At 39.9% G+C, this 26,443-nt stretch overlaps 10 non-coding genes across 10 annotated transcripts; all 10 read right to left on the bottom strand.

The window, feature by feature from the left end:
- Window positions 1-4,878: 4,878 nt before the first annotated feature.
- TRNAA-AGC (transfer RNA alanine (anticodon AGC)) lies at window positions 4,879-4,951 on the bottom strand. The gene has a single exon. It is a non-coding gene; the product is annotated as a tRNA-Ala (tRNA).
- Window positions 4,952-8,032: 3,081 nt separating this feature from the next.
- TRNAA-AGC (transfer RNA alanine (anticodon AGC)) lies at window positions 8,033-8,105 on the bottom strand. Its single transcript has one exon. It is a non-coding gene; the product is annotated as a tRNA-Ala (tRNA).
- Window positions 8,106-13,233: 5,128 nt separating this feature from the next.
- Window positions 13,234-13,306, bottom strand: TRNAA-AGC (transfer RNA alanine (anticodon AGC)). The gene has a single exon. It is a non-coding gene; the product is annotated as a tRNA-Ala (tRNA).
- A 4,076-nt stretch (window positions 13,307-17,382) lies between these two features.
- Window positions 17,383-17,455, bottom strand: TRNAA-AGC (transfer RNA alanine (anticodon AGC)). The gene has a single exon. It is a non-coding gene; the product is annotated as a tRNA-Ala (tRNA).
- Window positions 17,456-18,434: 979 nt separating this feature from the next.
- TRNAA-AGC (transfer RNA alanine (anticodon AGC)) lies at window positions 18,435-18,507 on the bottom strand. Its single transcript has one exon. It is a non-coding gene; the product is annotated as a tRNA-Ala (tRNA).
- A 991-nt stretch (window positions 18,508-19,498) lies between these two features.
- Window positions 19,499-19,571, bottom strand: TRNAA-AGC (transfer RNA alanine (anticodon AGC)). Its single transcript has one exon. It is a non-coding gene; the product is annotated as a tRNA-Ala (tRNA).
- Window positions 19,572-21,601: 2,030 nt separating this feature from the next.
- TRNAA-AGC (transfer RNA alanine (anticodon AGC)) lies at window positions 21,602-21,674 on the bottom strand. Its single transcript has one exon. It is a non-coding gene; the product is annotated as a tRNA-Ala (tRNA).
- Window positions 21,675-22,653: 979 nt separating this feature from the next.
- On the bottom strand, window positions 22,654-22,726 carry TRNAA-AGC (transfer RNA alanine (anticodon AGC)). Its single transcript has one exon. It is a non-coding gene; the product is annotated as a tRNA-Ala (tRNA).
- A 991-nt stretch (window positions 22,727-23,717) lies between these two features.
- TRNAA-AGC (transfer RNA alanine (anticodon AGC)) lies at window positions 23,718-23,790 on the bottom strand. Its single transcript has one exon. It is a non-coding gene; the product is annotated as a tRNA-Ala (tRNA).
- A 2,029-nt stretch (window positions 23,791-25,819) lies between these two features.
- TRNAA-AGC (transfer RNA alanine (anticodon AGC)) lies at window positions 25,820-25,892 on the bottom strand. The gene has a single exon. It is a non-coding gene; the product is annotated as a tRNA-Ala (tRNA).
- Between the last annotated feature and the right edge of the window lie 551 nt (window positions 25,893-26,443).

The raw sequence follows: 26,443 nt of genomic DNA on the forward strand, positions 1-26,443 counted from the left end.
GAGTCCAGCAAAAATTACTCATTTTCGCCCAACGTGGGGCTCGAACCCACGACCCTGAGATTAAGAGTCTCATGCTCTACCGACTGAGCTAGCCGGGCTCCCACTTCAAGATGGTATGCAGACTAATCATTTTTTATGAAGGAAATCCATTCCTGGACAATTTTTGGGAGTTATTGCAGGTCTAATGCAAGATTAATCTCCATATTATGAGAGTCAATGCAATATTCAGGCAAAAATTACTCGTTTTCGCCCAACGTGGGGCTCGAACCCACGACCCTGAGATTAAGAGTCTCATGCTCTACCGACTGAGCTAGCCGGGCTCCCTCCTTAAGACAGTATGCAGACCTATCCCTTTTTGTGAAAAAAATCAAATCCTGGATATTCCTCTACTCTTGTTTTGCAAGGAAAGCCAGATTTATACATCCTTCAGAGGACAGAGTGTCAAAAAAAATAAGAGAAAATGAAAATGGAAGTTGTGAGAACTTCCTTTTGAGATTGCATAAGAATTCAAATTTCTCTCACATGCTAAAGAATACCTGAACCCTTTTGATTAAACCACTTTAGTTGTTATAATGAGACCATATTTGAAAGCCATCTGTGATTTTTCTGTTCTTACTCTGCAATGACCATGGGCAATGACAAGTTAAAAATAAAATGTATGCAAATTTTATAATGGAGAATGCGGGCATCGATCCCGCTACCTCTCGCATGCTAAGCGAGCACTCTACCATTTGAGCTAATTCCCTTGTGTGTTTAATCTGCATAACATGAAAAAAGTAACCTCACTGCCTTCCACACTTTATTTGCAGTCCAATTGCCCATAACAGTGTTCAGTTCACTCCTAACTTATGCGTTACCTCCACTTATGGGATGTTTTACAGTTCAGGTTGGCCTGTTTACTACTCGAATATGAGTGATATTGTGGTGTGTTCATCTAGACTCATACCCTACCTAATCTTGAAGTTAAATTTCCCACCAATGAGAAACCAAGGGAGATACCATTTTTGATAGTTATTGCATGTCTAATGCAAGAATAATCACCAGATTATGAGAGTCCAGCAAAAATTACTCATTTTCGCCCAACGTGGGGCTCAAACCCACGACCCTGAGATTAAGAGTCTCATGCTCTACCGACTGAGCTAGCCGGGCTCCCACTTCAAGATGGTATGCAGACTAATCATTTTTTATGAAGGAAATCCATTCCTGGACAATTTTTGGGAGTTATTGCAGGTCTAATGCAAGATTAATCTCCATATTATGAGAGTCAATGCAATATTCAGGCAAAAATTACTCGTTTTCGCCCAACGTGGGGCTCGAACCCACGACCCTGAGATTAAGAGTCTCATGCTCTAACGACTGAGCTAGCCGGGCTCCCTCCTTAAGACAGTATGCAGACCTATCCCTTTTTGTGAAAAAAATCAAATCCTGGATATTCCTCTACTCTTGTTTTGCAAGGAAAGCCAGATTTATACATCCTTCAGAGGACAGAGTGTCAAAAAAAATAAGAGAAAATGAAAATGGAAGTTGTGAGAACTTCATTTTGAGATTGCATAAGAATTCAAATTCCTCTCACATGCTAAAGAATACCTGAACCCTTTTGATTAAACCACTTTAGTTGTTATAATGAGACCATATTTGAAAGCCATCTGTGATTTTTCTGTTCTTACTCTGCAATGACCATGGGCAATGACAAGTTAAAAATAAAATGTATGCAAATTTTATAATGGAGAATGCGGGCATCGATCCTGCTACCTCTCGCATGCTAAGCGAGCGCTCTACCATTTGAGCTAATTCCCCTTTGTGTTTAATCTGCATAACATGAAAAAAGTAACCTCACTGCCTTCCACACTTTATTTGAAGTCCAATTGCCCATAACAGTGTTCAGTTCACTCCTAACTTATGCCTTACCTCCACTTATGGGATGTTTTCCAGTTCAGGTTGGCCTGTTTACTACTCGAATATGAGTGATATTGTGGTGTGTTCATCTAGACTCATACTCTACCTAATCTTGAAGTTAAATTTCCCACCAATGAGAAACCAAGGGAGATACAATTTTTGATAGTTATTGCATGTCTAATGCAAGAATAATCACCAGATTATGAGAGTCCAGCAAAAATTACTCATTTTCGCCCAACGTGGGGCTCGAACCCACGACCCTGAGATTAAGAGTCTCATGCTCTACCGACTGAGCTAGCCGGGCTCCCACTTCAAGATGGTATGCAGACTAATCATTTTTTATGAAGGAAATCCATTCCTGGACAATTTTTGGGAGTTATTGCAGGTCTAATGCAAGATTAATCTCCATATTATGAGAGTCAATGCAATATTCAGGCAAAAATTACTCGTTTTCGCCCAACGTGGGGCTCGAACCCACGACCCTGAGATTAAGACTCTCATGCTCTACCGACTGAGCTAGCCGGGCTCCCTCCTTAAGACAGTATGCAGACCTATCCCTTTTTGTGAAAAAAATCAAATCCTGGATATTCCTCTACTCTTGTTTTGCAAGGAAAGCCAGATTTATACATCCTTCAGAGGACAGAGTGTCAAAAAAAATAAGAGAAAATGAAAATGGAAGTTGTGAGAACTTCCTTTTGAGATTGCATAAGAATTCAAATTTCTCTCACATGCTAAAGAATACCTGAACCCTTTTGATTAAACCACTTTAGTTGTTATAATGAGACCATATTTGAAAGCCATCTGTGATTTTTCTGTTCTTACTCTGCAATGACCATGGGCAATGACAAGTTAAAAATAAAATGTATGCAAATTTTATAATGGAGAATGCAGGCATCGATCCCGCTACCTCTCGCATGCTAAGCGAGCGCTCTACCATTTGAGCTAATTCCCCTGTGTGTTTAATCTGCATAACATGAAAAAAGTAACCTCACTGCCTTCCACACTTTATTTGAAGTCCAATTGCCCATAAAAGTGTTCAGTTCACTCCTAACTTATGCCTTACCTCCACTTATGGGATGTTTTACAGTTCAGGTTGGCCTGTTTACTACTCGAATATGAGTGATATTGTGGTGTGTTCATCTAGACTCATACCCTACCTAATCTTGAAGTTAAATTTCCCACCAATGAGAAACCAAGGGAGATACCATTTTTGATAGTTATTGCATGTCTAATGCAAGAATAATCACCAGATTATGAGGATCCAGCAAAAATTACTCATTTTCGCCCAACGTGGAGCTCGAACCGACGACCCTGAGATTAAGAGTCTCATGCTCTACCGACTGAGCTAGCCGGGCTCCCACTTCAAGATGGTATGCAGACTAATCATTTTTTATGAAGGAAATCCATTCCTGGACAATTTTTGGGAGTTATTGCAGGTCTAATGCAAGATTAATCTCCATATTATGAGAGTCAATGCAATATTCAGGCAAAAATTACTCGTTTTCGCCCAACGTGGGGCTCGAACCCACGACCCTGAGATTAAGAGTCTCATGCTCTACCGACTGAGCTAGCCGGGCTCCCTCCTTAAGACAGTATGCAGACCAATCCCTTTTTGTGAAAAAAATCAAATCCTGGATATTCCTCTACTCTTGTTTTACAAGGAAAGCCAGATTTATACATCCTTCAGAGGACAGAGTGTCAAAAAAAATAAGAGAAAATGAAAATGGAAGTTGTGAGAACTTCATTTTGAGATTGCATAAGAATTCAAATTCCTCTCACATGCTAAAGAATACCTGAACCCTTTTGATTAAACCACTTTAGTTGTTATAATGAGACCATATTTGAAAGCCATCTGTGATTTTTCTGTTCTTACTCTGCAATGACCATGGGCAATGACAAGTTAAAAATAAAATGTATGCAAATTTTATAATGGAGAATGCGGGCATCGATCCCGCTACCTCTCGCATGCTAAGCGAGCACTCTACCATTTGAGCTAATTCCCCTGTGTGTTTAATCTGCATAACATGAAAAAAGTAACCTCACTGCCTTCCACACTTTATTTGCAGTCCAATTGCCCATAACAGTGTTCAGTTCACTCCTAACTTATGCCTTACCTCCACTTATGGGATGTTTTACAGTTCAGGTTGGCCTGTTTACTACTCGAATATGAGTGATATTGTGGTGTGTTCATCTAGACTCATACCCTACCTAATCTTGAAGTTAAATTTCCCACCAATGAGAAACCAAGGGAGATACCATTCTTGATAGTTATTGCATGTCTAATGCAAGAATAATCACCAGATTATGAGAGTCCAGCAAAAATTACTCATTTTCGCCCAACGTGGGGCTCGAACCCACGACCCTGAGATTAAGAGTCTCATGCTCTACCGACTGAGCTAGCCGGGCTCCCACTTCAAGATGGTATGCAGACTAATCATTTTTTATGAAGGAAATCCATTCCTGGACAATTTTTGGGAGTTATTGCAGGTCTAATGCAAGATTAATCTCCATATTATGAGAGTCAATGCAATATTCAGGCAAAAATTACTCATTTTCGCCCAACGTGGGGCTCGAACCCACGACCCTGAGATTAAGAGTCTCATGCTCTACCGACTGAGCTAGCCGGGCTCCCTCCTTAAGACAGTATGCAGACCAATCCCTTTTTGTGAAGAAAATCAAATCCTGGATATTCCTCTACTCTTGTTTTGCAAGGAAAGCCTGATTTATACATCCTTCAGAGGACAGAGTGTCAAAAAAAAATAAGAGAAAATGAAAACGGAAGTTGTGAGAACTTCATTTTGAGATTGCATAAGAATTCAAATTCCTCTCACATGCTAAAGAATACCTGAACCCTTTTGATTAAACCACTTTAGTTGTTATAATGAGACCATATTTGAAAGCCATCTGTGATTTTTCTGTTCTTACTCTGCAATGACCATGGGCAATGACAAGTTAAAAATAAAATGTATGCAAATTTTATAATGGAGAATGCGGGCATCGATCCCGCTACCTCTCGCATGCTAAGCGAGCGCTCTACCATTTGAGCTAATTCCCCTTTGTGTTTAATCTGCATAACATGAAAAAAGTAACCTCACTGCCTTCCACACTTTATTTGAAGTCCAATTGCCCATAACAGTGTTCAGTTCACTCCTAACTTATGCCTTACCTCCACTTATGGGATGTTTTCCAGTTCAGGTTGGCCTGTTTACTACTCGAATATGAGTGATATTGTGGTGTGTTCATCTAGACTCATACTCTACCTAATCTTGAAGTTAAATTTCCCACCAATGAGAAACCAAGGGAGATACCATTTTTGATAGTTATTGCATGTCTAATGCAAGAATAATCACCAGATTATGAGAGTCCAGCAAAAATTACTCATTTTCGCCCAACGTGGGGCTCGAACCCACGACCCTGAGATTAAGAGTCTCATGCTCTACCGACTGAGCTAGCCGGGCTCCCACTTCAAGATGGTATGCAGACTAATCATTTTTTATGAAGGAAATCCATTCCTGGACAATTTTTGGGAGTTATTGCAGGTCTAATGCAAGATTAATCTCCATATTATGAGAGTCAATGCAATATTCAGGCAAAAATTACTCATTTTCGCCCAACGTGGGGCTCGAACCCACGACCCTGAGATTAAGACTCTCATGCTCTACCGACTGAGCTAGCCGGGCTCCCTCCTTAAGACAGTATGCAGACCTATCCCTTTTTGTGAAAAAAATCAAATCCTGGATATTCCTCTACTCTTGTTTTGCAAGGAAAGCCAGATTTATACATCCTTCAGAGGACAGAGTGTCAAAAAAAATAAGAGAAAATGAAAATGGAAGTTGTGAGAACTTCCTTTTGAGATTGCATAAGAATTCAAATTTCTCTCACATGCTAAAGAATACCTGAACCCTTTTGATTAAACCACTTTAGTTGTTATAATGAGACCATATTTGAAAGCCATCTGTGATTTTTCTGTTCTTACTCTGCAATGACCATGGGCAATGACAAGTTAAAAATAAAATGTATGCAAATTTTATAATGGAGAATGCAGGCATCGATCCCGCTACCTCTCGCATGCTAAGCGAGCACTCTACCATTTGAGCTAATTCCCCTGTGTGTTTAATCTGCATAACATGAAAAAAGTAACCTCACTGCCTTCCACACTTTATTTGCAGTCCAATTGCCCATAACAGTGTTCAGTTCACTCCTAACTTATGCCTTACCTCCACTTATGGGATGTTTTACAGTTCAGGTTGGCCTGTTTACTACTCGAATATGAGTGATATTGTGGTGTGTTCATCTAGACTCATACCCTACCTAATCTTGAAGTTAAATTTCCCACCAATGAGAAACCAAGGGAGATACCATTTTTGATAGTTATTGCATGTCTAATGCAAGAATAATCACCAGATTATGAGAGTCCAGCAAAAATTACTCATTTTCGCCCAACGTGGGGCTCGAACTCACGACCCTGAGATTAAGAGTCTCATGCTCTACCGACTGAGCTAGCCGGGCTCCCACTTCAAGATGGTATGCAGACTAATCATTTTTTATGAAGGAAATCCATTCCTGGACAATTTTTGGGAGTTATTGCAGGTCTAATGCAAGATTAATCTCCATATTATGAGAGTCAATGCAATATTCAGGCAAAAATTACTCATTTTCGCCCAACGTGGGGCTCGAACCCACGACCCTGAGATTAAGAGTCTCATGCTCTACCGACTGAGCTAGCCGGGCTCCCTCCTTAAGACAGTATGCAGACCAATCCCTTTTTGTGAAGAAAATCAAATCCTGGATATTCCTCTACTCTTGTTTTGCAAGGAAAGCCTGATTTATACATCCTTCAGAGGACAGAGTGTCAAAAAAAAATAAGAGAAAATGAAAACGGAAGTTGTGAGAACTTCATTTTGAGATTGCATAAGAATTCAAATTCCTCTCACATGCTAAAGAATACCTGAACCCTTTTGATTAAACCACTTTAGTTGTTATAATGAGACCATATTTGAAAGCCATCTGTGATTTTTCTGTTCTTACTCTGCAATGACCATGGGCAATGACAAGTTAAAAATAAAATGTATGCAAATTTTATAATGGAGAATGCGGGCATCAACCCCGCTACCTCTCGCATGCTAAGCGAGCGCTCTACCATTTGAGCTAATTCCCCTGAGTGTTTAATCTGCATAACATGAAAAAAGTAACCTCACTGCCTTCCACACTTTATTTGCAGTCCAATTGCCCATAACAGTGTTCAGTTCACTCCTAACTTATGCCTTACCTCCACTTATGGGATGTTTTACAGTTCAGGTTGGCCTGTTTACTACTCGAATATGAGTGATATTGTGGTGTGTTCATCTAGACTCATACCCTACCTAATCTTGAAGTTAAATTTCCCACCAATGAGAAAGCAAGGGAGATACCATTTTTGATAGTTATTGCATGTCTAATGCAAGAATAATCACCAGATTATGAGAGTCCAGCAAAAATTACTCATTTTTGCCCAACGTGGGGCTCAAACCCACGACCCTGAGATTAAGAGTCTCATGCTCTACCGACTGAGCTAGCCGGGCTCCCACTTCAAGATGGTATGCAGACTAATCATTTTTTATGAAGGAAATCCATTCCTGGACAATTTTTGGGAGTTATTGCAGGTCTAATGCAAGATTAATCTCCATATTATGAGAGTCAATGCAATATTCAGGCAAAAATTACTCGTTTTCGCCCAACGTGGGGCTCGAACCCACGACCCTGAGATTAAGAGTCTCATGCTCTACCGACTGAGCTAGCCGGGCTCCCTCCTTAAGACAGTATGCAGACCAATCCCTTTTTGTGAAAAAAATCAAATCCTGGATATTCCTCTACTCTTGTTTTACAAGGAAAGCCAGATTTATACATCCTTCAGAGGACAGAGTGTCAAAAAAAATAAGAGAAAATGAAAATGGAAGTTGTGAGAACTTCATTTTGAGATTGCATAAGAATTCAAATTCCTCTCACATGCTAAAGAATACCTGAACCCTTTTGATTAAACCACTTTAGTTGTTATAATGAGACCATATTTGAAAGCCATCTGTGATTTTTCTGTTCTTACTCTGCAATGACCATGGGCAATGACAAGTTAAAAATAAAATGTATGCAAATTTTATAATGGAGAATGCGGGCATCGATCCCGCTACCTCTCGCATGCTAAGCGAGCGCTCTACCATTTGAGCTAATTCCCCTTTGTGTTTAATCTGCATAACATGAAAAAAGTAACCTCACTGCCTTCCACACTTTATTTGAAGTCCAATTGCCCATAACAGTGTTCAGTTCACTCCTAACTTATGCCTTACCTCCACTTATGGGATGTTTTCCAGTTCAGGTTGGCCTGTTTACTACTCGAATATGAGTGATATTGTGGTGTGTTCATCTAGACTCATACTCTACCTAATCTTGAAGTTAAATTTCCCACCAATGAGAAACCAAGGGAGATACCATTTTTGATAGTTATTGCATGTCTAATGCAAGAATAATCACCAGATTATGAGAGTCCAGCAAAAATTACTCATTTTCGCCCAACGTGGGGCTCGAACCCACGACCCTGAGATTAAGAGTCTCATGCTCTACCGACTGAGCTAGCCGGGCTCCCACTTCAAGATGGTATGCAGACTAATCATTTTTTATGAAGGAAATCCATTCCTGGACAATTTTTGGGAGTTATTGCAGGTCTAATGCAAGATTAATCTCCATATTATGAGAGTCAATGCAATATTCAGGCAAAAATTACTCGTTTTCGCCCAACGTGGGGCTCGAACCCACGACCCTGAGATTAAGAGTCTCATGCTCTACCGACTGAGCTAGCCGGGCTCCCTCCTTAAGACAGTATGCAGACCTATCCCTTTTTGTGAAAAAAATCAAATCCTGGATATTCCTCTACTCTTGTTTTGCAAGGAAAGCCAGATTTATACATCCTTCAGAGGACAGAGTGTCAAAAAAAATAAGAGAAAATGAAAATGGAAGTTGTGAGAACTTCCTTTTGAGATTGCATAAGAATTCAAATTTCTCTCACATGCTAAAGAATACCTGAACCCTTTTGATTAAACCACTTTAGTTGTTATAATGAGACCATATTTGAAAGCCATCTGTGATTTTTCTGTTCTTACTCTGCAATGACCATGGGCAATGACAAGTTAAAAATAAAATGTATGCAAATTTTATAATGGAGAATGCGGGCATCGATCCCGCTACCTCTCGCATGCTAAGCGAGCACTCTACCATTTGAGCTAATTCCCTTGTGTGTTTAATCTGCATAACATGAAAAAAGTAACCTCACTGCCTTCCACACTTTATTTGCAGTCCAATTGCCCATAACAGTGTTCAGTTCACTCCTAACTTATGCGTTACCTCCACTTATGGGATGTTTTACAGTTCAGGTTGGCCTGTTTACTACTCGAATATGAGTGATATTGTGGTGTGTTCATCTAGACTCATACCCTACCTAATCTTGAAGTTAAATTTCCCACCAATGAGAAACCAAGGGAGATACCATTTTTGATAGTTATTGCATGTCTAATGCAAGAATAATCACCAGATTATGAGAGTCCAGCAAAAATTACTCATTTTCGCCCAACGTGGGGCTCAAACCCACGACCCTGAGATTAAGAGTCTCATGCTCTACCGACTGAGCTAGCCGGGCTCCCACTTCAAGATGGTATGCAGACTAATCATTTTTTATGAAGGAAATCCATTCCTGGACAATGTTTGGGAGTTATTGCAGGTCTAATGCAAGATTAATCTCCATATTATGAGAGTCAATGCAATATTCAGGCAAAAATTACTCGTTTTCGCCCAACGTGGGGCTCGAACCCACGACCCTGAGATTAAGAGTCTCATGCTCTACCGACTGAGCTAGCCGGGCTCCCTCCTTAAGACAGTATGCAGACCTATCCCTTTTTGTGAAAAAAATCAAATCCTGGATATTCCTCTACTCTTGTTTTGCAAGGAAAGCCAGATTTATACATCCTTCAGAGGACAGAGTGTCAAAAAAAATAAGAGAAAATGAAAATGGAAGTTGTGAGAACTTCCTTTTGAGATTGCATAAGAATTCAAATTTCTCTCACATGCTAAAGAATACCTGAACCCTTTTGATTAAACCACTTTAGTTGTTATAATGAGACCATATTTGAAAGCCATCTGTGATTTTTCTGTTCTTACTCTGCAATGACCATGGGCAATGACAAGTTAAAAATAAAATGTATGCAAATTTTATAATGGAGAATGCAGGCATCGATCCCGCTACCTCTCGCATGCTAAGCGAGCGCTCTACCATTTGAGCTAATTCCCCTGTGTGTTTAATCTGCATAACATGAAAAAAGTAACCTCACTGCCTTCCACACTTTATTTGAAGTCCAATTGCCCATAAAAGTGTTCAGTTCACTCCTAACTTATGCCTTACCTCCACTTATGGGATGTTTTACAGTTCAGGTTGGCCTGTTTACTACTCGAATATGAGTGATATTGTGGTGTGTTCATCTAGACTCATACCCTACCTAATCTTGAAGTTAAATTTCCCACCAATGAGAAACCAAGGGAGATACCATTTTTGATAGTTATTGCATGTCTAATGCAAGAATAATCACCAGATTATGAGGATCCAGCAAAAATTACTCATTTTCGCCCAACGTGGAGCTCGAACCCACGACCCTGAGATTAAAAGTCTCATGCTCTACCGACTGAGCTAGCCGGGCTCCCACTTCAAGATGGTATGCGGACTAATCATTTTTTATGAAGGAAATCCAGTCCTGGACAATTTTTGGGAGTTATTGCAGGTCTAATGCAAGATTAATCTCCATAATATGAGAGTCAATGCAATATTCAGGCAAAAATTACTCGATTTCGCCCAACGTGGGGCTCGAACCTACGACCCTGAGATTAAGAGTCTCATGCTCTACCGACTGAGCTAGCCGGGCTCCCTCCTTAAGACAGTATGCAGACCAATCCCTTTTTGTGAAAAAAATCAAATCCTGGATATTCCTCTACTCTTGTTTTGCAAGGAAAGCCAGATTTATACATCCTTCAGAGGACAGAGTGTCAAAAAAAAATAAGAGAAAATGAAAACGGAAGTTGTGAGAACTTCATTTTGAGATTGCATAAGAATTCAAATTCCTCTCACATGCTAAAGAATACCTGAACCCTTTTGATTAAACCACTTTAGTTGTTATAATGAGACCATATTTGAAAGCCATCTGTGATTTTTCTTTTTTATAATGGAGAATGCGGGCATCGATCCCGCTACCTCTCGCATGCTAAGCGAGCACTCTACCATTTGAGCTAATTCCCCTGTGTGTTTAATCTGCATAACATGAAAAAAGTAACCTCACTGCCTTCCACACTTTATTTGCAGTCCAATTGCCCATAACAGTGTTCAGTTCACTCCTAACTTATGCCTTACCTCCACTTATGGGATGTTTTACAGTTCAGGTTGGCCTGTTTACTACTCGAATATGAGTGATATTGTGGTGTGTTCATCTAGACTCATACCCTACCTAATCTTGAAGTTAAATTTCCCACCAATGAGAAACCAAGGGAGATACCATTTTTGATAGTTATTGCATGTCTAATGCAAGAATAATCACCAGATTATGAGAGTCCAGCAAAAATTACTCATTTTCGCCCAACGTGGGGCTCGAACCCACGACCCTGAGATTAAGAGTCTCATGCTCTACCGACTGAGCTAGCCGGGCTCCCACTTCAAGATGGTATGCAGACTAATCATTTTTTATGAAGGAAATCCATTCCTGGACAATTTTTGGGAGTTATTGCAGGTCTAATGCAAGATTAATCTCCATATTATGAGAGTCAATGCAATATTCAGGCAAAAATTACTCATTTTCGCCCAACGTGGGGCTCGAACCCACGACCCTGAGATTAAGAGTCTCATGCTCTACCGACTGAGCTAGCCGGGCTCCCTCCTTAAGACAGTATGCAGACCAATCCCTTTTTGTGAAGAAAATCAAATCCTGGATATTCCTCTACTCTTGTTTTGCAAGGAAAGCCTGATTTATACATCCTTCAGAGGACAGAGTGTCAAAAAAAAATAAGAGAAAATGAAAATGGAAGTTGTGAGAACTTCATTTTGAGATTGCATAAGAATTCAAATTCCTCTCACATGCTAAAGAATACCTGAACCCTTTTGATTAAACCATTTTAGTTGTTATAATGAGACCATATTTGAAAGCCATCTGTGATTTTTCTGTTCTTACTCTGCAATGACCATGGGCAATGACAAGTTAAAAATAAAATGTATGCAAATTTTATAATGGAGAATGCGGGCATCAACCCCGCTACCTCTCGCATGCTAAGCGAGCGCTCTACCATTTGAGCTAATTCCCCTGAGTGTTTAATCTGCATAACATGAAAAAAGTAACCTCACTGCCTTCCACACTTTATTTGCAGTCCAATTGCCCATAACAGTGTTCAGTTCACTCCTAACTTATGCCTTACCTCCACTTATGGGATGTTTTACAGTTCAGGTTGGCCTGTTTACTACTCGAATATGAGTGATATTGTGGTGTGTTCATCTAGACTCATACCCTACCTAATCTTGAAGTTAAATTTCCCACCAATGAGAAACCAAGGGAGATACCATTTTTGATAGTTATTGCATGTCTAATGCAAGAATAATCACCAGATTATGAGAGTCCAGCAAAAATTACTCATTTTCGCCCAACGTGGGGCTCGAACCCACGACCCTGAGATTAAGAGTCTCATGCTATACCGACTGAGCTAGCCGGGCTCCCACTTCAAGATGGTATGCAGACTAATCATTTTTTATGAAGGAAATCCATTCCTGGACAATTTTTGGGAGTTATTGCAGGTCTAATGCAAGATTAATCTCCATATTATGAGAGTCAATGCAATATTCAGGCAAAAATTACTCGTTTTCGCCCAACGTGGAGCTCGAACCCACGACCCTGAGATTAAGAGTCTCATGCTCTACCGACTGAGCTAGCCTGGCTCCCTCCTTAAGACAGTATGCAGACCAATCCCTTTTTGTGAAAAAAATCAAATCCTGGATATTCCTCTACTCTTGTTTTGCAAGGAAAGCCAGATTTATACATCCTTCAGAGGACAGAGTGTCAAAAAAAATAAGAGAAAATGAAAATGGAAGTTGTGAGAACTTCATTTTGAGATTGCATAAGAATTCAAATTCCTCTCACATGCTAAAGAATACCTGAACCCTTTTGATTAAACCACTTTAGTTGTTATAATGAGACCATATTTGAAAGCCATCTGTGATTTTTCTGTTCTTACTCTGCAATGACCTTGGGCAATGACAAGTTAAAAATAAAATGTATGCAAATTTTATAATGGAGAATGCGGGCATCGATCCCGCTACCTCTCGCATGCTAAGCGAGCGCTCTACCATTTGAGCTAATTCCCCTTTGTGTTTAATCTGCATAACATGAAAAAAGTAACCTCACTGCCTTCCACACTTTATTTGAAGTCCAATTGCCCATAACAGTGTTCAGTTCACTCCTAACTTATGCCTTACCTCCACTTATGGGATGTTTTACAGTTCAGGTTGGCCTGTTTACTACTCGAATATGAGTGATATTGTGGTGTGTTCATCTAGACTCATACCCTACCTAATCTTGAAGTTAAATTTCCCACCAATGAGAAACCAAGGGAGATACCATTTTTGATAGTTATTGCATGTCTAATGCAAGAATAATCACCAGATTATGAGAGTCCAGCAAAAATTACTCATTTTCGCCCAACGTGGGGCTCGAACCCACGACCCTGAGATTAAGAGTCTCATGCTCTACCGACTGAGCTAGCCGGGCTCCCACTTCAAGATGGTATGCAGACTAATCATTTTTTATGAAGGAAATCCATTCCTGGACAATTTTTGGGAGTTATTGCAGGTCTAATGCAAGATTAATCTCCATATTATGAGAGTCAATGCAATATTCAGGCAAAAATTACTCATTTTCGCCCAACGTGGGGCTCGAACCCACGACCCTGAGATTAAGAGTCTCATGCTCTACCGACTGAGCTAGCCGGGCTCCCTCCTTAAGACAGTATGCAGACCAATCCCTTTTTGTGAAGAAAATCAAATCCTGGATATTCCTCTACTCTTGTTTTGCAAGGAAAGCCTGATTTATACATCCTTCAGAGGACAGAGTGTCAAAAAAAATAAGAGAAAATGAAAATGGAAGTTGTGAGAACTTCATTTTGAGATTGCATAAGAATTCAAATTCCTCTCACATGCTAAAGAATACCTGAACCCTTTTGATTAAACCATTTTAGTTGTTATAATGAGACCATATTTGAAAGCCATCTGTGATTTTTCTGTTCTTACTCTGCAATGACCATGGGCAATGACAAGTTAAAAATAAAATGTATGCAAATTTTATAATGGAGAATGCGGGCATCAACCCCGCTACCTCTCGCATGCTAAGCGATCGCTCTACCATTTGAGCTAATTCCCCTGAGTGTTTAATCTGCATAACATGAAAAAAGTAACCTCACTGCCTTCCACACTTTATTTGCAGTCCAATTGCCCATAACAGTGTTCAGTTCACTCCTAACTTATGCCTTACCTCCACTTATGGGATGTTTTACAGTTCAGGTTGGCCTGTTTACTACTCGAATATGAGTGATATTGTGGTGTGTTCATCTAGACTCATACCCTACCTAATCTTGAAGTTAAATTTCCCACCAATGAGAAACCAAGGGAGATACCATTTTTGATAGTTATTGCATGTCTAATGCAAGAATAATCACCAGATTATGAGAGTCCAGCAAAAATTACTCATTTTCGCCCAACGTGGGGCTCGAACCCACGACCCTGAGATTAAGAGTCTCATGCTATACCGACTGAGCTAGCCGGGCTCCCACTTCAAGATGGTATGCAGACTAATCATTTTTTATGAAGGAAATCCATTCCTGGACAATTTTTGGGAGTTATTGCAGGTCTAATGCAAGATTAATCTCCATATTATGAGAGTCAATGCAATATTCAGGCAAAAATTACTCGTTTTCGCCCAACGTGGAGCTCGAACCCACGACCCTGAGATTAAGAGTCTCATGCTCTACCGACTGAGCTAGCCGGGCTCCCTCCTTAAGACAGTATGCAGACCAATCCCTTTTTGTGAAAAAAATCAAATCCTGGATATTCCTCTACTCTTGTTTTGCAAGGAAAGCCAGATTTATACATCCTTCAGAGGACAGAGTGTCAAAAAAAATAAGAGAAAATGAAAATGGAAGTTGTGAGAACTTCATTTTGAGATTGCATAAGAATTCAAATTCCTCTCACATGCTAAAGAATACCTGAACCCTTTTGATTAAACCACTTTAGTTGTTATAATGAGACCATATTTGAAAGCCATCTGTGATTTTTCTGTTTTATAATGGAGAATGCGGGCATCGATCCCGCTACCTCTCGCATGCTAAGCGAGCACTCTACCATTTGAGCTAATTCCCCTGTGTGTTTAATCTGCATAACATGAAAAAAGTAACCTCACTGCCTTCCACACTTTATTTGCAGTCCAATTGCCCATAACAGTGTTCAGTTCACTCCTAACTTATGCCTTACCTCCACTTATGGGATGTTTTACAGTTCAGGTTGGCCTGTTTACTACTCGAATATGAGTGATATTGTGGTGTGTTCATCTAGACTCATACCCTACCTAATCTTGAAGTTAAATTTCCCACCAATGAGAAACCAAGGGAGATACCATTTTTGATAGTTATTGCATGTCTAATGCAAGAATAATCACCAGATTATGAGAGTCCAGCAAAAATTACTCATTTTCGCCCAACGTGGGGCTCGAACCCACGACCCTGAGATTAAGAGTCTCATGCTCTACCGACTGAGCTAGCCGGGCTCCCACTTCAAGATGGTATGCAGACTAATCATTTTTTATGAAGGAAATCCATTCCTGGACAATTTTTGGGAGTTATTGCAGGTCTAATGCAAGATTAATCTCCATATTATGAGAGTCAATGCAATATTCAGGCAAAAATTACTCATTTTCGCCCAATGTGGGGCTCGAACCCACGACCCTGAGATTAAGAGTCTCATGCTCTACCGACTGAGCTAGCCGGGCTCCCTCCTTAAGACAGTATGCAGACCAATCCCTTTTTGTGAAGAAAATCAAATCCTGGATATTCCTCTACTCTTGTTTTGCAAGGAAAGCCTGATTTATACATCCTTCAGAGGACAGAGTGTCAAAAAAAAATAAGAGAAAATGAAAATGGAAGTTGTGAGAACTTCATTTTGAGATTGCATAAGAATTCAAATTCCTCTCACATGCTAAAGAATACCTGAACCCTTTTGATTAAACCATTTTAGTTGTTATAATGAGACCATATTTGAAAGCCATCTGTGATTTTTCTGTTCTTACTCTGCAATGACCATGGGCAATGACAAGTTAAAAATAAAATGTATGCAAATTTTATAATGGAGAATGCGGGCATCAACCCCGCTACCTCTCGCATGCTAAGCGAGCGCTCTACCATTTGAGCTAATTCCCCTGAGTGTTTAATCTGCATAACATGAAAAAAGTAACCTCACTGCCTTCCACACTTTATTTGCAGTCCAATTGCCCATAACAGTGTTCAGTTCACTCCTAACTTATGCCTTACCTCCACTTATGGGATGTTTTACAGTTCAGGTTGGCCTGTTTACTACTCGAATATGAGTGATATTGTGGTGTGTTCATCTAGACTCATACCCTACCTAATCTTGAAGTTAAATTTCCCACCAATGAGAAACCAAGGGAGATACCATTTTTGATAGTTATTGCATGTCTAATGCAAGAATAATCACCAGATTATGAGAGTCCAGCAAAAATTACTCATTTTCGCCCAACGTGGGGCTCGAACCCAGGACCCTGAGATTAAGAGTCTCATGCTATACCGACTGAGCTAGCCGGGCTCCCACTTCAAGATGGTATGCAGACTAATCATTTTTTATGAAGGAAATCCATTCCTGGACAATTTTTGGGAGTTATTGCAGGTCTAATGCAAGATTAATCTCCATATTATGAGAGTCAATGCAATATTCAGGCAAAAATTACTCGTTTTCGCCCAACGTGGAGCTCGAACCCACGACCCTGAGATTAAGAGTCTCATGCTCTACCGACTGAGCTACCCGGGCTCCCTCCTTAAGACAGTATGCAGACCAATCCCTTTTTGTGAAAAAAATCAAATCCTGGATATTCCTCTACTCTTGTTTTGCAAGGAAAGCCAGATTTATACATCCTTCAGAGGACAGAGTGTCAAAAAAAATAAGAGAAAATGAAAATGGAAGTTGTGAGAACTTCATTTTGAGATTGCATAAGAATTCAAATTCCTCTCACATGCTAAAGAATACCTGAACCCTTTTGATTAAACCACTTTAGTTGTTATAATGAGACCATATTTGAAAGCCATCTGTGATTTTTCTGTTCTTACTCTGCAATGACCTTGGGCAATGACAAGTTAAAAATAAAATGTATGCAAATTTTATAATGGAGAATGCGGGCATCGATCCCGCTACCTCTCGCATGCTAAGCGAGCGCTCTACCATTTGAGCTAATTCCCCTTTGTGTTTAATCTGCATAACATGAAAAAAGTAACCTCACTGCCTTCCACACTTTATTTGAAGTCCAATTGCCCATAACAGTGTTCAGTTCACTCCTAACTTATGCCTTACCTCCACTTATGGGATGTTTTACAGTTCAGGTTGGCCTGTTTACTACTCGAATATGAGTGATATTGTGGTGTGTTCATCTAGACTCATACCCTACCTAATCTTGAAGTTAAATTTCCCACCAATGAGAAACCAAGGGAGATACCATTTTTGATAGTTATTGCATGTCTAATGCAAGAATAATCACCAGATTATGAGAGTCCAGCAAAAATTACTCATTTTCGCCCAACGTGGGGCTCAAACCCACGACCCTGAGATTAAGAGTCTCATGCTCTACCGACTGAGCTAGCCGGGCTCCCACTTCAAGATGGTATGCAGACTAATCATTTTTTATGAAGGAAATCCATTCCTGGACAATTTTTGGGAGTTATTGCAGGTCTAATGCAAGATTAATCTCCATATTATGAGAGTCAATGCAATATTCAGGCAAAAATTACTTGTTTTCGCCCAACGTGGGGCTCGAACCCACGACCCTGAGATTAAGAGTCTCATGCTCTACCGACTGAGCTAGCCAGGCTCCCTCCTTAAGACAGTATGCAGACCAATCCCTTTTTGTGAAGAAAATCAAATCCTGGATATTCCTCTACTCTTGTTTTGCAAGGAAAGCCTGATTTATACATCCTTCAGAGGACAGAGTGTCAAAAAAAAATAAGAGAAAATGAAAACGGAAGTTGTGAGAACTTCATTTTGAGATTGCATAAGAATTCAAATTCCTCTCACATGCTAAAGAATACCTGAACCCTTTTGATTAAACCACTTTAGTTGTTATAATGAGACCATATTTGAAAGCCATCTGTGATTTTTCTGTTCTTACTCTGCAATGACCATGGGCAATGACAAGTTAAAAATAAAATGTATGCAAATTTTATAATGGAGAATGCGGGCATCGATCCCGCTACCTCTCGCATGCTAAGCGAGCGCTCTACCATTTGAGCTAATTCCCCTGTGTGTTTAATCTGCATAACATGAAAAAAGTAACCTCACTGCCTTCCACACTTTATTTGAAGTCCAATTGCCCATAACAGTGTTCAGTTCACTCCTAACTTATGCCTTACCTCCACTTATGGGATGTTTTACAGTTCAGGTTGGCCTGTTTACTACTCGAATATGAGTGATATTGCGCTGTGTTCATCTAGACTCATACCCTAGCTAATCTTGAAGTTAAATTTCCCACCAATGAGAAACCAAGGGAGATACCATTTCTGATAGTTATTGCATGTCTAATGCAAGAATATTCACCAGATTATGAGAGTCAATGCAATAATCCAGCAAAAATTACTCATTTTCGCCCAACGTAGGGCTCGAACCCACGAACCTGAGATTAAGAGTCTCATGCTCTACCGACTGAGCTAGCCGGGCTCCCACTTCAAGATGGTATGCAGACTAATCATTTTTTATGAAGGAAATCCATTCCTGGACAATTTTTGGGAGTTATTGCAGGTCTAATGCAAGATTAATCTCCATATTATGAGAGTCAATGCAATATTCAGGCAAAAATTACTCGTTTTCGCCCAACGTGGAGCTCGAACCCACGACCCTGAGATTAAGAGTCTCATGCTCTACCGACTGAGCTAGCCGGGCTCCCTCCTTAAGACAGTATGCAGACCAATCCCTTTTTGTGAAAAAAAATCAAATCCTGGATATTCCTCTACTCTTGTTTTGCAAGGAAAGCCAGATTTATACATCCTTCAGAGGACAGAGTGTCAAAAAAAATAAGAGAAAATGAAAATGGAAGTTGTGAGAACTTCATTTTGAGATTGCATACGAATTCAAATTCCTCTCACATGCTAAAGAATACCTGAACCCTTTTGATTAAACCACTTTAGTTGTTATAATGAGACCATATTTGAAAGCCATCTGTGATTTTTCTGTTCTTACTCTGCAATGACCATGGGCAATGACAAGTTAAAAATAAAATGTATGCAAATTTTATAATGGAGAATGCGGGCATCGATCCCGCTACCTCTCGCATGCTAAGCGAGCGCTCTACCATTTGAGCTAATTCCCCTGTGTGTTTAATCTGCATAACATGAAAAAAGTAACCTCACTGCCTTCCATACTTTATTTGAAGTCCAATTGCCCATAACAGTGTTCAGTTCACTCCTAACTTATGCCTTACCTCCACTTATGGGATGTTTTACAGTTCAGGTTGGCCTGTTTACTACTCGAATATGAGTGATATTGTGGTGTGTTCATCTAGACTCATACCCTACCTAATCTTGAAGTTAAATTTCCCACCAATGAGAAACCAAGGGAGATACCATTTTTGATAGTTATTGCATGTCTAATGCAAGAATAATCACCAGATTATGAGAGTCCAGCAAAAATTACTCATTTTCGCCCAACGTGGGGCTCGAACCCACGACTCTGAGATTAAGAGTCTCATGCTCTACCGACTGAGCTAGCCGGGCTCCCACTTCAAGATGGTATGCAGACTAATCATTTTTTATGAAGGAAATCCATTCCTGGACAATTTTTGGGAGTTATTGCAGGTCTAATGCAAGATTAATCTCCATATTATGAGAGTCAATGCAATATTCAGGCAAAAATTACTCATTTTCGCCCAACGTGGGGCTCGAACCCACGACCCTGAGATTAAGAGTCTCATGCTCTACCGACTGAGCTAGCCGGGCTCCCTCCTTAAGACAGTATGCAGACCAATCCCTTTTTGTGAAGAAAATCAAATCCTGGATATTCCTCTACTCTTGTTTTGCAAGGAAAGCCTGATTTATACATCCTTCAGAGGACAGAGTGTCAAAAAAAAATAAGAGAAAATGAAAATGGAAGTTGTGAGAACTTCATTTTGAGATTGCATAAGAATTCAAATTCCTCTCACATGCTAAAGAATACCTGAACCCTTTTGATTAAACCATTTTAGTTGTTATAATGAGACCATATTTGAAAGCCATCTGTGATTTTTCTGTTCTTACTCTGCAATGACCATGGGCAATGACAAGTTAAAAATAAAATGTATGCAAATTTTATAATGGAGAATGCGGGCATCAACCCCGCTACCTCTCGCATGCTAAGCGAGCGCTCTACCATTTGAGCTAATTCCCCTGAGTGTTTAATCTGCATAACATGAAAAAAGTAACCTCACTGCCTTCCACACTTTATTTGCAGTCCAATTGCCCATAACAGTGTTCAGTTCACTCCTAACTTATGCCTTACCTCCACTTATGGGATGTTTTACAGTTCAGGTTGGCCTGTTTACTACTCGAATATGAGTGATATTGTGGTGTGTTCATCTAGACTCATACCCTACCTAATCTTGAAGTTAAATTTCCCACCAATGAGAAACCAAGGGAGATACCATTTTTGATAGTTATTGCATGTCTAATGCAAGAATAATCACCAGATTATGAGAGTCCAGCAAAAATTACTCATTTTCGCCCAACGTGGGGCTCGAACCCACGACCCTGAGATTAAGAGTCTCATGCTATACCGACTGAGCTAGCCGGGCTCCCACTTCAAGATGGTATGCAGACTAATCATTTTTTATGAAGGAAATCCATTCCTGGACAATTTTTGGGAGTTATTGCAGGTCTAATGCAAGATTAATCTCCATATTATGAGAGTCAATGCAATATTCAGGCAAAAATTACTCGTTTTCGCCCAACGTGGAGCTCGAACCCACGACCCTGAGATTAAGAGTCTCATGCTCTACCGACTGAGCTAGCCGGGCTCCCTCCTTAAGACAGTATGCAGACCAATCCCTTTTTGTGAAAAAAATCAAATCCTGGATATTCCTCTACTCTTGTTTTGCAAGGAAAGCCAGATTTATACATCCTTCAGAGGACAGAGTGTCAAAAAAAATAAGAGAAAATGAAAATGGAAGTTGTGAGAACTTCATTTTGAGATTGCATAAGAATTCAAATTCCTCTCACATGCTAAAGAATACCTGAACCCTTTTGATTAAACCACTTTAGTTGTTATAATGAGACCATATTTGAAAGCCATCTGTGATTTTTCTGTTCTTACTCTGCAATGACCTTGGGCAATGACAAGTTAAAAATAAAATGTATGCAAATTTTATAATGGAGAATGCGGGCATCGATCCCGCTACCTCTCGCATGCTAAGCGAGCGCTCTACCATTTGAGCTAATTCCCCTTTGTGTTTAATCTGCATAACATGAAAAAAGTAACCTCACTGCCTTCCACACTTTATTTGAAGTCCAATTGCCCATAACAGTGTTCAGTTCACTCCTAACTTATGCCTTACCTCCACTTATGGGATGTTTTACAGTTCAGGTTGGCCTGTTTACTACTCGAATATGAGTGATATTGTGGTGTGTTCATCTAGACTCATACCCTACCTAATCTTGAAGTTAAATTTCCCACCAATGAGAAACCAAGGGAGATACCATTTTTGATAGTTATTGCATGTCTAATGCAAGAATAATCACCAGATTATGAGAGTCCAGCAAAAATTACTCATTTTCGCCCAACGTGGGGCTCAAACCCACGACCCTGAGATTAAGAGTCTCATGCTCTACCGACTGAGCTAGCCGGGCTCCCACTTCAAGATGGTATGCAGACTAATCATTTTTTATGAAGGAAATCCATTCCTGGACAATTTTTGGGAGTTATTGCAGGTCTAATGCAAGATTAATCTCCATATTATGAGAGTCAATGCAATATTCAGGCAAAAATTACTCGTTTTCGCCCAACGTGGGGCTCGAACCCACGACCCTGAGATTAAGAGTCTCATGCTCTACCGACTGAGCTAGCCAGGCTCCCTCCTTAAGACAGTATGCAGACCAATCCCTTTTTGTGAAGAAAATCAAATCCTGGATATTCCTCTACTCTTGTTTTGCAAGGAAAGCCTGATTTATACATCCTTCAGAGGACAGAGTGTCAAAAAAAAATAAGAGAAAATGAAAACGGAAGTTGTGAGAACTTCATTTTGAGATTGCATAAGAATTCAAATTCCTCTCACATGCTAAAGAATACCTGAACCCTTTTGATTAAACCACTTTAGTTGTTATAATGAGACCATATTTGAAAGCCATCTGTGATTTTTCTGTTCTTACTCTGCAATGACCATGGGCAATGACAAGTTAAAAATAAAATGTATGCAAATTTTATAATGGAGAATGCGGGCATCGATCCCGCTACCTCTCGCATGCTAAGCGAGCGCTCTACCATTTGAGCTAATTCCCCTGTGTGTTTAATCTGCATAACATGAAAAAAGTAACCTCACTGCCTTCCACACTTTATTTGAAGTCCAATTGCCCATAACAGTGTTCAGTTCACTCCTAACTTATGCCTTACCTCCACTTATGGGATGTTTTACAGTTCAGGTTGGCCTGTTTACTACTCGAATATGAGTGATATTGCGCTGTGTTCATCTAGACTCATACCCTAGCTAATCTTGAAGTTAAATTTCCCACCAATGAGAAACCAAGGGAGATACCATTTCTGATAGTTATTGCATGTCTAATGCAAGAATATTCACCAGATTATGAGAGTCAATGCAATAATCCAGCAAAAATTACTCATTTCCGCCCAACGTAGGGCTCGAACCCACGAACCTGAGATTAAGAGTCTCATGCTCTACCGACTGAGCTAGCCGGGCTCCCACTTCAAGATGGTATGCAGACTAATCATTTTTTATGAAGGAAATCCATTCCTGGACAATTTTTGGGAGTTATTGCAGGTCTAATGCAAGATTAATCTCCATATTATGAGAGTCAATGCAATATTCAGGCAAAAATTACTCGTTTTCGCCCAACGTGGAGCTCGAACCCACGACCCTGAGATTAAGAGTCTCATGCTCTACCGACTGAGCTAGCCGGGCTCCCTCCTTAAGACAGTATGCAGACCAATCCCTTTTTGTGAAAAAAAATCAAATCCTGGATATTCCTCTACTCTTGTTTTGCAAGGAAAGCCAGATTTATACATCCTTCAGAGGACAGAGTGTCAAAAAAAATAAGAGAAAATGAAAATGGAAGTTGTGAGAACTTCATTTTGAGATTGCATACGAATTCAAATTCCTCTCACATGCTAAAGAATACCTGAACCCTTTTGATTAAACCACTTTAGTTGTTATAATGAGACCATATTTGAAAGCCATCTGTGATTTTTCTGTTCTTACTCTGCAATGACCATGGGCAATGACAAGTTAAAAATAAAATGTATGCAAATTTTATAATGGAGAATGCGGGCATCGATCCCGCTACCTCTCGCATGCTAAGCGAGCGCTCTACCATTTGAGCTAATTCCCCTGTGTGTTTAATCTGCATAACATGAAAAAAGTAACCTCACTGCCTTCCATACTTTATTTGAAGTCCAATTGCCCATAACAGTGTTCAGTTCACTCCTAACTTATGCCTTACCTCCACTTATGGGATGTTTTACAGTTCAGGTTGGCCTGTTTACTACTCGATTATGAGTGATATTGTGGTGTGTTCATCTGGACTCATACTCTACCTAATCTTGAAGTTAAATTTCCCACCAATGAGAAACCAAGGGAGATACCATTTTTGATAGTTATTGCATGTCTAATGCAAGAATAATCACCAGATTATGAGAGTCCAGCAAAAATTACTCATTTTCGCCCAACGTGGGGCTCGAACCCACGACCCTGAGATTAAGAGTCTCATGCTCTACCGACTGAGCTAGCCGGGCTCCCACTGCAAGATGGTATGCAGACTAATCATTTTATATGAAGGAAATCCATTCCTGGACAATTTTTGGGAGTTATTGCAGGTCTAATGCAAGATTAATCTCCATATTATGAGAGTCAATGCAATATTCAGGCAAAAATTACTCGTTTTCGCACAACGTGGGGCTCGAACCCACGACCCTGAGATTAAGAGTCTCATGCTCTACCGACTGAGCTAGCCGGGCTCCCTCCTTAAGACAGTATGCAGACCAATCCCTTTTTGTGAAAAAAATCAAATCCTGGATATTCCTCTACTCTTGTTTTGCAAGGAAAGCCAGATTTATACATCCTTCAGAGGACAGAGTGTCAAAAAAAATAAGAGAAAATGAAAATGGAAGTTGTGAGAACTTCATTTTGAGATTGCATAAGAATTCAAATTCCTCTCACATGCTAAAGAATACCTGAACCCTTTTGATTAAACCACATTAGTTGTTATACTGAGACCATATTTGAAAGCCATCTGTGATTTTTCTGTTCTTACTCTGCAATGACCATGGGCAATGACAAGTTAAAAATAAAATGTATGCAAATTTTATAATGGAGAATGCGGGCATCGATCCCGCTACCTCTCGCATGCTAAGCGAGCACTCTACCATTTGAGCTAATTCCCCTGTGTGTTTAATCTGCATAACATGAAAAAAGTAACCTCACTGCCTTCCACACTTTATTTGCAGTCCAATTGCCCATAACAGTGTTCAGTTCACTCCTAACTTATGCCTTACCTCCACTTATGGGATGTTTTACAGTTCAGGTTGGCCTGTTTACTACTCGAATATGAGTGATATTGTGGTGTGTTCATCTAGACTCATACCCTACCTAATCTTGAAGTTAAATTTCCCACCAATGAGAAACCAAGGGAGATACCATTTTTGATAGTTATTGCATGTCTAATGCAAGAATAATCACCAGATTATGAGAGTCCAGCAAAAATTACTCATTTTCGCCCAACGTGGGGCTCAAACCCACGACCCTGAGATTAAGAGTCTCATGCTCTACCGACTGAGCTAGCTGGGCTCCCACTTCAAGATGGTATGCAGACTAATCATTTTTTATGAAGGAAATCCATTCCTGGACAATTTTTGGGAGTTATTGCAGGTCTAATGCAAGATTAATCTCCATATTATGAGAGTCAATGCAATATTCAGGCAAAAATTACTCGTTTTCGCCCAACGTGGAGCTCGAACCCACGACCCTGAGATTAAGAGTCTCATGCTCTACCGACTGAGCTAGCCGGGCTCCCTCCTTAAGACAGTATGCAGACCAATCCCTTTTTGTGAAAAAAATCAAATCCTGGATATTCCTCTACTCTTGTTTTGCAAGGAAAGCCAGATTTATACATCCTTCAGAGGACAGAGTGTAAAAAAAAATAAGAGAAAATATAAATGGAAGTTGTGAGAACTTCATTTTGAGATTGCATAAGAATTCAAATTCCTCTCACATGCTAAAGAATACCTGAACCCTTTTGATTAAACCACTTTAGTTGTTATATTGAGACCATATTTGAAAGCCATCTGTGATTTTTCTGTTCTTACTCTGCAATGACCATGGGCAATGACAAGTTAAAAATAAAATGTATGCAAATTTTATAATGGAGAATGCGGGCATCGATCCCGCTACCTCTCGCATGCTAAGCGAGCGCTCTACCATTTGAGCTAATTCCCCTTTGTGTTTAATCTGCATAACATGAAAAAAGTAACCTCACTGCCTTCCACACTTTATTTGAAGTCCAATTGCCCATAACAGTGTTCAGTTCACTCCTAATTTATGCCTTACCTCCACCTATGGGATGTTTTAAAGTTCAGGTTGGCCTGTTTACTACTTGATTATGAGTGATATTGTGGTGTGTTCATCTAGACTCATACTCTACCTAATCTTGAAGTTAAATTTCCCACCAATGAGAAACCAAGGGAGATACCATTTTTGATAGTTATTGCATGTCTAATGCAAGAATAATCACCAGATTATGAGAGTCCAGCAAAAATTACTCATTTTCGCCCAACGTGGGGCTCGAACCCACGACCCTGAGATTAAGAGTCTCATGCTCTACCGACTGAGGTAGCCGGGCTCCCGCTTCAAGATGGTATGCAGACTAATCATTTTTTATGAAGGAAATCCATTCCTGGACAATTTTTGGGAGCTATTGCAGGTCTAATGCAAGATTAATCTCCATATTATGAGAGTCAATGCAATATTCAGGCAAAAATTACTCGTTT

Source organism: Lissotriton vulgaris, chromosome 1_1 (genome assembly GCF_964263255.1).
Source record: "Lissotriton vulgaris chromosome 1_1, aLisVul1.2, whole genome shotgun sequence".
NCBI lineage: Eukaryota > Metazoa > Chordata > Amphibia > Caudata > Salamandridae > Lissotriton > Lissotriton vulgaris.